The following is a 16,356-nucleotide window of genomic DNA, read 5'->3' as shown; positions in this document are numbered from 1 at the left end:
GCTTTAAGGGTATCAAAATACGGCTTCTACTTGGAGACTCGATCGGCATTGTTCCCAGTGGTATGTAGCGCCGAGAGGACAGCCCACACAAGTCATTAGTCATCGTTGTGTTTTACTTTCTTGCAGGATTTGGTAGCTAGGATTTATTTGAAGAGTAGTACGTACCTGCTTCCGAGTAACGGTATGAATTTGGAAGTTTGAAACGGGATACAATTTACTCCGGCATAGATCCAAGCTGATCCTGACTTCTGATTCTCTTCAATGCAACGTTGGATAAACGTCCAGGCGAGAAATTCGGCTCTGATCCAAACGTCGATGATTTTGTGTTCCTTGATCGACTGAGGATTCATGCTGAAGTCAAAGAAGTCCTTTGTAGCGTTTTTTCCCGTGAATGCTTTGAGTTGTCTCGCAGTTGTTTCAGATACGGCTGAATGGTGAGGATCTCCAGTCTCGCCAGTGCTTTGTACAAGTTTACGACCTTACGGCAGACATCTCCACTGAGCATAGTCTTTAATGTTACTTTATAACATAGTCCTGAATTTCATTTATTCAAATGATTGTTCAATTTGTCATTTATTTAATTGTATAACAATAAATTTGATCTCTTTTATATAGCACCATGCCTCGGCGTGGAACAAAGAAGTGTGTGTTTGGATACATCAGGGTAATACGGAAAAGTGTAACAAGTCCGGTACGAGAGAGTATTGCGCTCAGCATTATGATCTAATTAAATCTTGAAGTCCAGGGATGAAACCCTGCTTGGCATGTAAGTAAGGAGTTCAAGGAAAACTTCAAGTGTGTCAGTTCTATGGAGGGCGAAACATCCGGGCAAATAAATATTACTACGAAAAAGCCAAAACAACCAATAAATGCAAAAACCATTCAGAGCAATTCAGCAAATGTCTGGCTATGATTGAGCATGAAGAAGTGAAAAGTGCATCCCGTGCTTAGTCGTTACGATGCTAACGAAGAAGGAGAGTCGTGTAGGGTATGGACGAAATTCAGACTCGCGGTGAGATTTAGAATGTGCGGATATTCCATCGCTTGTTTGTTTGTCCATGGAGTGATGGCTACAATGGACCGTCATTTTTTCGTGTTTGAAGCACATCGATGAGTGGATCCCATCGGATATTCCGTTTTTTATCTCAACTTAGACACCTCGGATAATCGGCTGTGCAATTTGGATATAACGCTAGAGGGATAGTAAAAAAAATATTTCAAAAACAAAGTTTTCACTCCTTTTGTATTATGTGGATGATCTGTACACAAACTTGAGGAGTTCTTTTCGATGTATACAGGAGATAAAATGCTTGAACAGAAGATCTTTATCGTTGTCACGGAATTGCAAAAATTCATTTATTTATTAATACATGTACTCCGAGTTCATTTTTTATGTACAACGATACCCGTATATGTATATTCTACATAGATTTCGAAATAATGAGCTCGTTGCATCTTATGCCGCACGTGCGAATTGCTTTCGATGGGAAGAACCGAAGACCAAATCTTTACATTACGGAATGTCTTGTCAGTGAGCAGTCTACTTTAAGGACTTGCACATCTTCAGCTGTAGATGTATGTGAGTTATTAATTTCTTGTGTATAAGTTATAACTATTGTGCTACCAGTTTATATTGTCTATATAGCTTCGGCTTAAGTAGTATCATGCAACTATGTTCCAATCTTGTTTGTGACTTAGCAAAGAGAGTTATATTAGTAATGTATAAAGGTGCATTTTTAAGAAACGTTTAGTACCCTAGGATTCTTGTCGGGCACGGTTAGATTCACTTCTGAACTTGTGTATTGTTTTGTAATTATTGTGCCGATCATGTATTCTATGCAACTTGTATATGCCCGTGTTATGCATAGTACAATGTGTTATATGTATTTTCAGTTGACCAGAGTAATCGGATGCACAGCTGTATAGCTGACCAGAGTGACCAGGGTGATCAGAGTAATCAGAGTTATCGGAGTGATCGGAGTCGACGTGGTACCAGCTGCAGAGCTAACCATAGAAGTGTACCATAGCAGCTGTGACGCTGTACCATAATATCCGTAGCAGTGTTGCTAGTCGAGTAAGCAGTGTTGCTAGTCGAGTAGCAGGTGATCGGGCTTTGCTGACCGAGATTGGTGTGCGCTGATTGCTTGATTGACCAACCTGGAATACTGACTGCTTGACTGACCAGTATGACTGGTAGCCAAGTGTGCTGGTGACGGAGTGTGTAACTCAATACATGTGATATTTTCGCCGTGGGCTAATCTTTGGAGTTTGTAATACTCAGTGTGTTTTGGTGACAGTAAAGATTTGTTGTACATTTGTCCTTTGAGTGAATTCATTTTTACTATATGAGTAAAATACCACAGTTTTACTATCTGAGATAAACACATCATTCTTTCCTTGTGAAATCACTGTGAATCATTCACCCCTTGTCATTGTACTGAATAAGGTCATTTAATAGTATTTTCGTTTTTTAGTTTGTGCTGATTGTGTTAATTGATCCATTATTTGATTATTATACGCACGTATTGATCATAACTATTTTCTCATTCAAGTCACCCGTGGCTGTCACAATCAACGGAGTCATCCAAATGATTCTCAGGTTGCGTTTGTAACGTCGGTACACTTGTTTGTAGACGTAGACAAGCCTATGCTAATAGCGGTAATACCATTCAACGTTGTTCTATAAGTAAGTTTTAATCGAGGTGGTTAAAGTTGATGATCATGATGCGTCAACTAAACTATGCAGTAGAAATCAAGTTGTAGCAACTTTTCCTGTGAGAATTTTGATGTGCACGTTAAATGTATCGTCTTCGATCTCAGACTCCTTTTCTGCAAAGAGCCACAGTGGATATAAGTTTAAGCCTTTTGTGATTTCATCAATTGATTTAACCTCACAAGATCAGACTGCTTATCAGGAGTTGCCTCCAATTGGACATGGTCCAGATATTGTTGTGATTATATGGCGTGTTACATCTCATCCGTGGAATGAGGAATTTTTCGATGATACGTGTAGAAGCAATAATTGTTTCTACGTTGGGCTGACTTTTACAAAGTCTTTTATCACTGTAAATATAAAGTATATATCTCAGTGAACCAACGAACTCCAGTATTTTCTTCCATATTTTTCTCGATCGTTTATCTTATCCAAAACGTAACTGATATACCTTCGGGACAAGGGGAAAATGTCATCATGGAAGAATACTTTCTTTCTTTCTTAAAAACAGTACTCAGCTTTTCTTCGATTTCATCTGGCTTAAAATGTTCCATATACACGTAGGAGGCTGCAGCGACATAGGGTTCGATGTTCCCGTGCACCATAAACATCGTCAGGTGAAAAGGCGCTTCCATGGCCTTGTTTTTTTCAAAACACGGGTGCCACATCACTAGTGACTTCGTCTCCTCATCCAGAGCATTTCTGAGCACCATCACCGACAGAATCGTATCCACGTCCTCGTACTCCAAGCCGATGTGTTGACGAAATTTCCAAGCTTTCGATTGCCGAGAAAGCGCATTTGTGATAACACTTTGTCCATGCAGTCGTGATATTTTGTATGGGCCTCATCGTCTACCATTCGACCAAATCGTCGTCGTGATACCCTGTTCTCACGATGGCGTCCGCTAGGTGTGGATGCAATTCGGGAATGATGTCTTGCACTATGGTTTTGACTAACAGTGCTGACTATCTATCATTGCAAATCTTAAAGACGATCCAGTATCAATCGATGCCATCTCTGAGATGCTGTTGTCGCATGTGCCCAACAGACAGATGAAACCGTTTCTCGTCGTGATGTTTTCGCCTTTCGCGTGCCTCTTCCAAGAACTATTTAGATGCGTTTCTCACGTCGTTCAACGCCTCATGCATTCCCGTGACCTGCTTTAGCATGTTAACATCTCTGTCAGCGTACGACGCATACTGTCTATAAGTATCGTCGAACTACAACTGGTATAGCTCCATGGCGATGCCGATGATATCTACCATGATCTATACTCTAGATAAGATCATCCAGAGTAAAACTCTGAAAATAACTCAAGCCGGGATTAGTGGGTTCTGCTGTGATTGCCTTGAATTTATACGTATAATATTTCATGTACGTACTTGAGGCCCCAATCTGGGGAACTGTTCGAGCCCACTCTGTCCAAACTCGACAAGTCCAAAACAAAGCACAATGTCAAGCAAGATCAGTTATTGGACACGCTCAAAACGATTTAACAACAACAGCAACGACTGCTGGAGGAGGTCACACCACCCACTCCGGAAGGTGACATTTTCGAGATAAAGGGACCTACAGAAGCCGAGCAAAAAGAAGACGTTAGTAAGGCTGAACATAAAGAAATGAAGATAGAAGAAAAATAAACAGCCGGACTCTGCAGAAGATGTAAGAGGAACATATGGCCACCGAGGCTATGCTAGACACGTTCAAAACAGAGGAAGAACAAATTCAAGTGGAAAAGCAAAGTTTCAGAAGGAAAAAAAAGATTTTTGAAGGAATTTTCGAATGAGAAATTAGCTAAAATAATGTGAGAAACTTCAAACCATTCGTTCAGCAACCGATGTAGCTGCGGATATCGGTTTTCAGAAAGCCCCTCTAGCGAAGAATGGCTTCATGGCTTTCTAAACCACACGCTTCGAGACATCGATGCTTACACAGCTTTAAGATCCTCTGCCGAGAATAATTACTTTAAGTCACTCGCTGCACGTGACATGGTTAGCAAAGTCAACCGGGTGTATGGACCATGGATTGATAGGCATCAGGATAAAGATATACTAATCCACACGAAAATGCTACTTTAAAAGTTGAAAACGTTTAATGATCAGCTGTTAGAACAAAGCAGCTGCTATCGACGTTGAGTGAGCATGTCTACGTAATGGATTCGATGGGACGAATGAGGGTCAGTGCAACACGTGCTGAAAATAATGAGATGAATAAAATATTGGATTCATTGATACCAATGAATCCTACTCTTGAAGATATCGACTTCGCAAATAAAAGAGGGTAAGATTAAAAAATTGGATGTGACGCAAACAGGACATCAAACAAGAAGAAGGACAAGGACTCTGTCGTGGAAGCAGCATCCGCTACTTTTAAACTCCTGCTAAAATCGTCTCTCAATTCAAGTAATGATCGCTTCGAAACAAGCGGGCAATATAAACGTGGACATTGAAAACGAAATGGTATAAATCTTCAATCGTCTTCTGGATCAGAAACTCTTCACCTCCGATAAGTATCGCAAGTTTTACGAGCACCTGATATAGACGAATGAGTCTCAGTGATACCACGCTGTTTTTCGACTCCAAGTCGGTCACGTCCACGGTGAGGTATAATCCTTCATTGGAACTGAATCAGCAATCGTCGTACAAAATTGTTTCCATCTCCGCCGAAATCTGGAACAGCTTCTGTAACGTAACCATTAACAACAATCGGTCTTCATATGTGGCGATCACCACTTATTATGTACTTTTGAGAAAGTGCCGTATGTAAGGTGAAGTTGTTTGCATTTAAAACATGCACAATGGAGAGCATGTTGGCATACCTCTACGCTACATTGATGTAATTTGGATGATATTTCTTTGGATATTGCACTTTTGGAAATTGTACATGATCTAAGCACACTGCTAACTAAAATGACTGCTCCCTTCTGCTAATAAATCAGCCTGAATTGGTCTAAAGTACGCTATGTATAGCTGCTATTAAAATAGGGAAAAGGAATATTGCCAGACTAGACAATACCAGCTTCTGAAAGTGCAATGAATGAATTACCAAATATATAAAATATAAAATAGTTATCTGCTCTTTTTTTATACAATTTACCTCTGAAGTTCAGGAAGTGAAAATGAACAAGTGGAGCTAGCACTTTTTTGAAAGGTGCACATCTGGAGTAAGGCAAAGCTGTATACTCTATAACCCATATTACATCCGTCAATTATATATCACTATAAAGGGAATTAAAGGTTCTTTGAATTATACCTAAGAGATACAAGGTCTTTTTTAAATAGCCAGTATAACCAGTGAGGAATCAGGGGAAATTTTTTTTCTTTAAAATTCTAACACTATGCAAAATGCGAAACTGTAGCGCGCCACTTCGTCGCGCTTCAACAATAACAAAAAAAAAAATGATCACGAACTCTCCAGGAGGAACGTCACTTGCATCACCACTGTTATCTCTTGAATGATCACTGCCAATGGAGATGTCTCGGCTAAAATCGAATCCAATTATTCCACGATTCGTACTTACGTCACTCGCGAGGGAAATTACAACGTACGATTTGACATTGCTAACCCAATCTTATCTCTCTTATCCGCGCTGTTTTCTTCCGTACAAGCAGCCGTTCCAGGCATCGCCGCTAACGTCGCCCACATCGCTCTCAAGGCAGCCGAAGCTGAAGCCATGGGAGCAGCCTCTGCAGCAGGGACGGCTGTAGGACAATAATTAGCCAGTAAAATCATGCCAGTGACTCAGTCCCCAACACCTACTCCTGTAGCACAACGACAGCTATCCAAAGGAGCCGATCGAGCTATTCAGAAAACCACCATCTCCCTCAACAATCGATCCGAAAGAAGTTTAGAGGACCTGGATAAAAGATCAGAACATTAGCACCGAGTACCCTCTCTGTAGGAGCTATCATGTCCAGGTTTGGCTTAATTTTAATATCTCATTATTATATCATAGCATTATATATTCGAGATTCACTCCCGATTAACTCCTCCTCAACGACGATACTCCAGTGTATTACGTGGAGTATCAGAATGCCAACATCACCAATCTCAACACAAGCATCCATCGAAAAATAGAGACGCGTGACGAACATGTGTACCTGCTTCCTCATAAGGCCTTTCTGGAAGTCAGAGGAAAAATACAAACTAACGCCAACCCACATGTGGACTATGTGACCAATGAGCAAATCTCGTTCCAACATAACGGATGGTCGTTATTCAAGTCTCTTTAACATGAATTAGACAATCACACCGTAGAAGAAATTAATGGCTACTTACCTCAACCCAGCACTATTCTGATCTTAATCGTGTACAGCTATGACTATTTGCGATCGTACACAACCTACATGTGGTGGATCAGAGATACGAACACCGGAGCGGCAGTGGGAACAGAATATCCTACCTCTGCGGATCTGATTCCTGCAGACATTTTAGCCGATGCCACAGGTGTGAATGGAAGCAATTTCAAGCCGGTTTCCCTGCCGTACTTACTGCCGGCTTCGCGATCTGACCGATACTACCCACGAGATCTGCATATTTCTCCCTTCCAGCAAAATCTTCGGTGTCTGTCGAGATATCCGTACCCTCTTCCAAGACGTCAAACACACGCTATAAAAAGACTCACCGCTTATTACGTGCACAAGGCCTGATTCACCAAGAAACTGTACTTCGAACATCACCTCATCTACATGCAACAATTTATGGCGGCTCATGCCACTACCTGTTGGACAGTCGCCACCAATCCAGGCAGCGAAATTCCAAGAAACGTCCTTGTCGCCTGTCAGCTGGCCGAACACAATAACCCTGTTCATGCACAACTTCAAAACAAGCACGTATTTAACATTAACTCCAGAAAATACCCAGGGAGACAACTCGAATCTGTAGGAACACGACATTATTCTCGAGCCTATACGATGCTGATGGAGGCCATGCAAAAGTATAAAGACGTCGATACAGGCACGCAGATCGTGTTTGAAGATTTCGCTAACTGTTATCCCATATTCCACTTTGAAGTCTCCAAACATACCGATTGTCTTAAACACACCCCTGCTGACATCGATGAATGGTCGCTCCAGGGGCTGAATACCACTGCTACGCGCTGCTTATTTCAGACCGATTCATGGCGCTTGATGTCCGCAACAGAAACATGAATATCCTTATACAGGAAACTCTGTTTTCCGAACCATGCCCGGAAACAAGACATATAGATGTAGACGATGTGAAGAAGGCTCCATTGCCGCCGCCATCGTTCCTTTCATCAAAGCCATGGCTCCAATTATTCTCTAACGTCCCATCACCCTTAGGTTTGGCTGCAGCCACGGGAGACATCATAGGAGTTACTCAAAAAGCAATCATAATAATAGCATTTTATATAACATCATGTCGTCATACATTCCAGTCGAAGTCACGCTGTCCCCACAGCAGAAGAAAAGTATCGCTGTGGCTGCCACTCATAAAAGACCTGTCTCCATACGACTGGAAGCTTCAGCACTAACCGGACCAGATCGGATCATGCTGACCCATCATCAGTCCATTTCAGTCGCTAAACACATGACAGATTAGAAAGGTATCGTTCTGAATTTGCCAGCCTCACAGCTTCCCAATAAAGGAGAACTTATCGGTCCTGTCAGCAAGCATCGCTGGAACATTACTCGGCATCGTTAAAGGACTCCAGGTGACAGGAACCACGCGTGGAAAGGGCAGAGTAAAAAAAGGTCTTAAGCAACTTTGATCTCGAATATATCTTAGCATCTCCTCATTTTTGAGGGGCCTTTTCCAGAGATCAACTTCCAGAACAAAGCAGGCCTGACGAGAACTGTGTCGTTAATCTCCAAAATTATTATGATCAACAGGTTATATACACACCGTGTAGCCATCTTCAATGATACTAATTCCAACGATTTCGAGTATTTATATGCTCGGCTTACCTCCTCTCGAGCTGCGTATAACTCATTTCGACTTGAAAACGTCGATGATAGCATCTGTGGATAGAACTGAGTCGACCACATCTATAAAGACAGGAGGGACAATCTCCCGTTTAAGTTGTTCTGCAACTTTCAAAATAATATCTACTCCTCATATAATCATCATGATCTCGTGGTGCCCGAAGTGTAAAGCCAAAACGGAGAGAGTTGACCCCGTCGAGGTCAACAAATATCATCGACACATGATCAAATTGAAATGTGCTGTGTGCGGTTCTAAAAAAGCACACATCGTCATCGGTAAAGCTTAGTGTTATAACATTGTATACAAACTGCATCATAACAGACTGAAAAGGATGTGGACATCGACAAATTCTCCGAGTAGCTATGGATGTCCATTCTCTCATCGGAAAGCTTCCTAAACATTGTAGTGAATGGACATTACCAGGACATAGCTATACAGGGCTATGGAATCACTTAGAACAACAACTTGAAGAAAAACTCAGCCGCTGCAAGGTCAGAACCATAAAACGGTGACGATGTCATCGCGATGCACAACGATATCTATTACAGAGATCATCCCGACCAAAAAGCGGGATGCGATCGAGTAATGCTGAGGGACATAATAGTTTTTAATAGTGTGTAAAAACGGGTAAAAAGGCAGCATAATATATCGCAGTGGAACTGCATAAACCAGCAAGCAATCATTTTTCACAACGTAGAAGTCATCGCCGTAGACGTAGACGAGATATGTACAGCAGATCTCGTCAAGATGATAGATGATATAGCGTACAATTATCGTTTTCATTATCTCATGACAGTCATCGATGTATTTAGTAAATATGCATTGGTCATTCCTCTCAAAAACAAAACAGGAACTTCTATCGTGGAGGCTCTGGATAGTCTAATACGTACACGAAAACTAAGTAAACTTTGGGCAGACCATGGAAGTGAATTTTAAAAGAAAACCGGCTCAGATTGGCTTTAAAAAATAACATCACCTTGTACATCACCAATAACCCCCTCAAGGCCTCTGTCGTCGAATGGTTTAACAGAACTCTCAACAATTCCATGTGGAAGAAATTCACCAGTGATAATACCAACCGATACTTAGATTTCCTCTCAGGCTTCGTCGACCAATACAGTCATACTTGGCATCGAAGCACCCATAACCCCCTCAAGGCCTCTGTCGTCGAACGGTTTAACAGAACTATCAAAAATAGCATGTAGAAGAAATTCACCAGCGATAATACCAACCGATACTTAGATTTCCTCTCGGACCACGTCGACCAATACAATCATACTTGGCGTCGAAGCACCCATAACCCCGTCAAGGCCTCTGTCGTCGAATCGTTTAACAGAACTCTCAAAAATAGCATGTGGAAGAAATTCACCAGCAATACTACCAACCGATACTTAGATTTCGTCCCAGACCTCGTCGACCAATACACTCATACCTCGCATCGAATCATTTGAATGACTCTAGCAGAAACCTCTTCGAAGTATCCAAAACAACAAGTGGAAGAGGACTTATTTTTTTAGATTGAAATTCAAAGTATGAGATCACGTCAGAATCAGCAGGCAAAAATCCACGTTCGAGAAGGGATATTCTTCCAACTGGACGGAAGAAGTCTTCGTCGACCGTACCGTGCAAAAAAAACATTTCAGTCAACTACACATTCAAATATTCTTCAGGAAAACGCATCCAAGGGTCTTTTAAGAGCAGGAATTTAAAAAAGACGAAACAAATGTCTTCAGAGTTGAAAAACTCATCTCTATTAAAAGGAAAAATCAATCGTCAAATGTTTCGGCTATCCTAAATAGTTCAACTCGTTGATTCCCATAGCTTCCTTTAATACGATAGTGCCTCCGAAATAATTGTATCATACTTCTCCATCAAGCTCTTTCCAGACACGGTCTTTCATTTCGAGGCATGCTCGTCAAGACCCATCTTCTCAAAAATACGCTTATACACATACTCAAATTTTATAAATATCGCACGATCCACCAATTGCACTCCAGTCACCTTATTCAACCAGTAATAAAACTCATTTCGCTGGGGTTCCGACAAATGAAAACGCTTCAATTTATTCATGATGTAATACTGCTGATTATAACGCTGCACTGGATGCTGATGTCTGGGACCACTCTCCACCCATTCGTCCTCTTCCTCCTCTTCACTTTTCACAATAGATCATCTCATACACATAACTCAGATCCTTATTCACGTAGGCTATCAACTCCTTCAACGCTTTAACCATTCCTGAGACTTCTCCTCACTTAATTCCACTCTGGATCAGAGCTCCCCTCACTCAGACCCAACATATCTACACTCCATGGATAATAAGGAAGAGACAGCATGGGTATACTACAAAGCACATCTCTAATAAAATAAGCCAGAACTCTCCCCAGCCCTTCGAGCACAGGTAAGTAGTGTTCAAAGGTGAGCCAGAACCCCCTTCGAGCACAGACGAACCAGAACCTTCATGACACAGTAGTCGAGTTCTATGAGGGTTCTCACTCACCTAGCCAGAACCCCCATATTCCTCTACTGCTCAGATGCTCATCTAGAAAACCTCACTTACCGACTTCGGGCTTGTCATCAGCCTGAAAAAGACGGTTTTCATAGGCTGAACACACTAAAATACAAGTGTACCATTGTAGCATGGTCACTCTGCCAAGACAGCGTCGCCTGACTTGGCTCGAACGTGTACACCGAATGGATGATGGATGCTTACCAAAAGGCATCCCCGACGGCGATCTGGCCCCTGACAAAGAGCAGTCAGGTCGCCCACACATGTACTTCTCAGATATGTACAAGAGAGACATTAAAGATGTGGACAATTAGAACTCATTCGCTCAGGACCAAAGTAGCAGGGGCATGAGCTCATCAAATGACTTCGGAGATGCGAGATACAACAGTTGAAACTGGCCGAGGAGGAAAACAAATGCGCGCAAAGATGATGGCAACACAAGCTACCATCTTTAAGTGCGGCAGATGCAACAGAGATTGTCATTCTCAAGTGGGTCCCTTCGGCCATAACGGGTGCTACCTGTCATTTGCCTGACTGATTCTTCAGATAGCAAATCCATAGCCTTTCGAGACTAAATGTTGCCGATGATGAAGGCATTTTAGTTACATCCCTATTTAATATAATTTAGTTTATGTCAATTGTCTACTTTTAGAGTGTTTTATTAATGCATTTCGCAGTAGAAATCTGTTTCAATGCCTGTAAATTATCGATCAGACTTTTAGATTTGGTATTTTTAATTCTTGTTTGATTCCACTGCTAGAGTTATCATCCTCGTAGATGTTTCTAAAGTCACATTATCCTGACGCTAGGCCGACCAGTCCTAACATTAACCTATTAAAGCTGAGCTGTTAGTACCATTTTCATAAATCTTTAGTATGACTCGGCCGGGGATCAAACTGGCGACCTCCCGCATCTGAGGCGAACGCTGTAACCACTAGGCCACCGGAGTGGTCCTCGTCGACCTTGTGTCAGGATAATGTGATTGGGTCGGACATAATGCTACATATCTGCGGAATGATGCGATATGACTAAAAAAATTTTAAAGCTATTTTAAAAATCCAAATCAAACAGACATGTATGTATGTATGTATGTATGTATGTATGTATGTATGTATGTATGTATGTATGTATGTATGTATGTATGTATTTATGAATGTATGTATATATGAAAGTGTGTACGTGATTTATTGGAACATGAGCAGTAACCTAGTTATATAGTGGTGCCTGTTACTTTTATGCATTCCACACAAGGCAGGCAAAAGAAAGATGGAGGCAAAAAATAGTGAAAGCCTAAATGTTCAAAGTATTGTTGTTACATCAACCGCCCTCCTTTACAAAGGTTTGAACCTTCTCAGCCTGAACATGATAACCGATAGCCATGGATACTGTTCATGATCCTTATGTTTATAAAGATTCAATCCTGACCATCATTACCGACCGTTTATAGAAAACAAAGTACTTTTGTGCAATTATCTAAGGCGAGTCGTTGAAAAATCGTTCAGGTCTTCGCCGCACGTGGAGGCATTGTAATAGAAACATAATGTCCCGTTTGTTTACGCCATCGATCATTTGATTGATTGATAAATTTCCTAGGGACACAACTTTGTTAAAGAGCTATTTGTGGTCGTTCAATAACGTTCTTTAGAATATATACCCTTTCAGATTTAAGAAAAGTACTCTTATATCAACCAATTGTTACATCGTCGTGCTGATACGTTTACATTTGACGATACATAATACTAATCCCATTGAGTATGCGATAAATAAATAACATTCATTGTGCATTGCTCACAGTTTCCGGTCCGCCGATCGATGTACATTTTCTTGTATCAAATCGATAAGGATGTCACGCTAAATACACTAACTTAACAGCTTGCTATAAGCTGACGGCAGAATAATTGATGTATTTAATCTACTCTTTCGTACGTGAAAACTTCGAATGCGTAGATACAGCGCCGCACATTTTTTTTATACTTTTCCAAGAATCTGCGAAAACCTCTACGCTGGCAGTAAAGCTCACATTCCAAGTGAATGTTTAAATGAAGTCATGCAATATATATATATATATATATATATATATATATATATATATATATATATATATATATATATATATATATATATATATATATATATATATATATATATATATATATATATATATATATATATATATATATATATATATATATATATATATATATATATATATATATATATATATATATATATATATATATATATATATATATATATATATATATATATATATATATATATATATCTATATATATATATATATATATATCTATATATATAATATATATATATATATATATATATATATATATATATATATCTATATATATATATATATATATATATCTATATATATATCTATATATATATATCTATATATATATATATATATATATATATATATATATATATATATATATATATATATATATATATATATATATATATATATATATATATATATATATATAGATAGATAGATAGATAGATAGATAGATATAACTGAACATAATTTGTAGAAAACCAGACACTTGAGAAAATTACAACAGTAAATAGTCATGTTATATTGTTAACAAACAACACCTGAAAACAAGTGTTTAGCCCAAAATATCTTCCATACTGTTACGAAATAGTTTTAGCCCATTCAATCTTGCATACTTCAGCGTAACAGAGCATTAATCCTAATCCTTCGAAATGACGCCAGTGACTGCTCTTTTGTAAAACGAGTAAGCTCGTCGTCATCAAGGTTCAAGGAGGGGCACCAAGTGGTCGAGTGGTCTAAGGCGAATCGCCTTTACAAAGCATTAACATGCCACCTCTGTGTGGGTTCTAATCTCGGTTCGGCCAACGTGGGTTTGTATGAATGCATGCTGGTAGCTTCCTGTGTCATTGGTCTTCCCGGGGTCTTTCTGGGTTTTTCCTTCCCCGAATGTGTGTGTGTGTGTGTGTGTGTGTGTGTGTGTGAGAGAGAGAGAGAGAGAGAGAGAGAGAGAGAGAGAGAAAGAGAGAGAGAGACAGAGAGAGAGAGAAGAAGAGAGAGAGAGAATGTGTGGGTGTGGGTGTGGGTGTGTGGGTGTGTGTAACAGACAGACAGACAGATCAAGAACACTTTTATAACTGTTGGGACACCAGACTTCCTACATTATAAATTTATTAAGAATCCGAAAGGAACAAAACGCATGATAACATAAGCTTTAAAAGACCTTTGCATACAGAAATGGCAATCTTTCGTAACCTTATCATCCAAAGAACATTTTTACAATTTTTTAAAAGAAGACCTACATATGGAAGCCTGCTTATTACTCTTACCTAGGAATCAGTATTTACCATTGATAAAGTTCAGGAATTGTGACATCGGGGACGAAGACCATTATTTGTTAATTTGTCCCAAATTTCACAAAGAAAGGGGTATATTTCTGAAGCCGTTCTATTACAGCAAACAATCTTTAGGAAAGTTACAAACCTTTTTCCTGCCAATAATCGCAAAAATGTCCAAACTCATACAAAATTTGTTACTGTAATAATGAATACAATACCATAAACAGTGTGTTATATGTGGAAGCGGAAAGTTTTCATAGTTTACAATGATATAACATTTTTTTTCTCTCTAACAACTTTCGCATACTCCTGTGGAGTCACTGTATTCTATCATAATAATGTCACATTTATGTATCATCACATTACGTCCGAATATTTATTCCTGCTCTGATTATAAATGTTGGCAGATGAAGTAATTTGTATCCCCATAGGTTAGTGACCTCGCCTTGTATTATTGCATCAACTGTGGTATTCTCGTATGCCACCTATTGTGGCTTGATATTTACCTTTGTTAATAACAGTTTTACTTTGCTCTGTTCTGTGTTACTGGCAGCCATATATAGCCTATTGTGTGCTGAAAAGTTGCGTTAAACCCATACAACCAACCTAATGAGGTTCATATTCATCGGTCGGGATGTATCTATACTCGTATATACTTGAAAAGAGTTGCCTGAAATTAATGACACGTAATCTTTATTGCATCTGAAGTAGTTGTATCTATACTCATATATACTTGAAAAGAGTTGCTTGAAATTAATGAAACGTCGTCTTAATTACATTCGAAGTAGTTTTGAAGACACAGGAAAAGACATTTGCAACTTTATGATGAAGACGGTCTAGCATCAGACGCTGACTCAACGTTTGCTTTTATTGATGTTGCACATAAATAGAAATTCAATAATCTAGGATTGCATTATTCCGAGAAATTGATAATATATACGCTATTTTGTCTAGATGAGACAATTTCTCAGGCTTTTGAATTATTACCGATACACGCGACAGTATTTATTGCACCAAAGATCTTATCAACAGCTGCAATATCAAAATGCCAGGTCGCCAACAATCCTGACAACAAATGAATATTTCATTCAAATCTGCTATAGGATTCGATAAGTCTCTCTACATGGCAAGTCACGTTTTTTTTTTCTCCTAAAGAAATTTGAGAAAGACTAGACTTTTAGCTGTTTTACATAAGTTGATATTAAATTATTTTATTTAGAAAGAACCCCCCCCCCCCCAGTCTAATTGCATTAATAAATCTCCGATCTTAATCACTTACGGTAATTGCTAATGTAGAGAAATGAAGCAGCGCGATAGAAATAGCATCATAAATCGACTAATCGAATTGCAGGTATCAAATGAGAATATGGAACAATCAAAACCATTCAATAGGAATGAGGTAGAACTACCTAGAAACATAAAATCTTTAATGGGAATGATATAAAACAATCTTGAAACATAAAATTCCTGACAAATTCATCCAAACTTGAGCTCTTCTTTATTTTAGTATGACCTGCCTTGCAGCTTTTCTCCGTTAGCATTTATGTTAGTTTTGACATTTTTAGCTTTTTATTAATGTATAAGCTCTCGACAGAGTTGTAATTTATTTGGAAAACAACATTGCATTTTTTATTTCAAGTTCCTTGAAGCATAAAGGGATATTAAGATTATCGATAAGCATTAAAATATATATTTTCCATGTTCATTGTTTCATATTTTGAATGCAGTTACTTTCACGTTAAGCTTTCCATTCGTAGTTCAGTAAGTGTATGTCATGCCCGTGATTAGTGTTTATTTTTTTCTTTCTTCTTTATTTTATTATTTTTTTCT

Source organism: Sinohyriopsis cumingii, chromosome 3, assembly GCF_028554795.1.
Source record: "Sinohyriopsis cumingii isolate HCF-2022 chromosome 3, ASM2855479v2, whole genome shotgun sequence".
In the NCBI taxonomy this organism is placed as follows: domain Eukaryota; kingdom Metazoa; phylum Mollusca; class Bivalvia; order Unionida; family Unionidae; genus Sinohyriopsis; species Sinohyriopsis cumingii.
Note: the sequence above shows the minus strand (reverse complement) of the source record.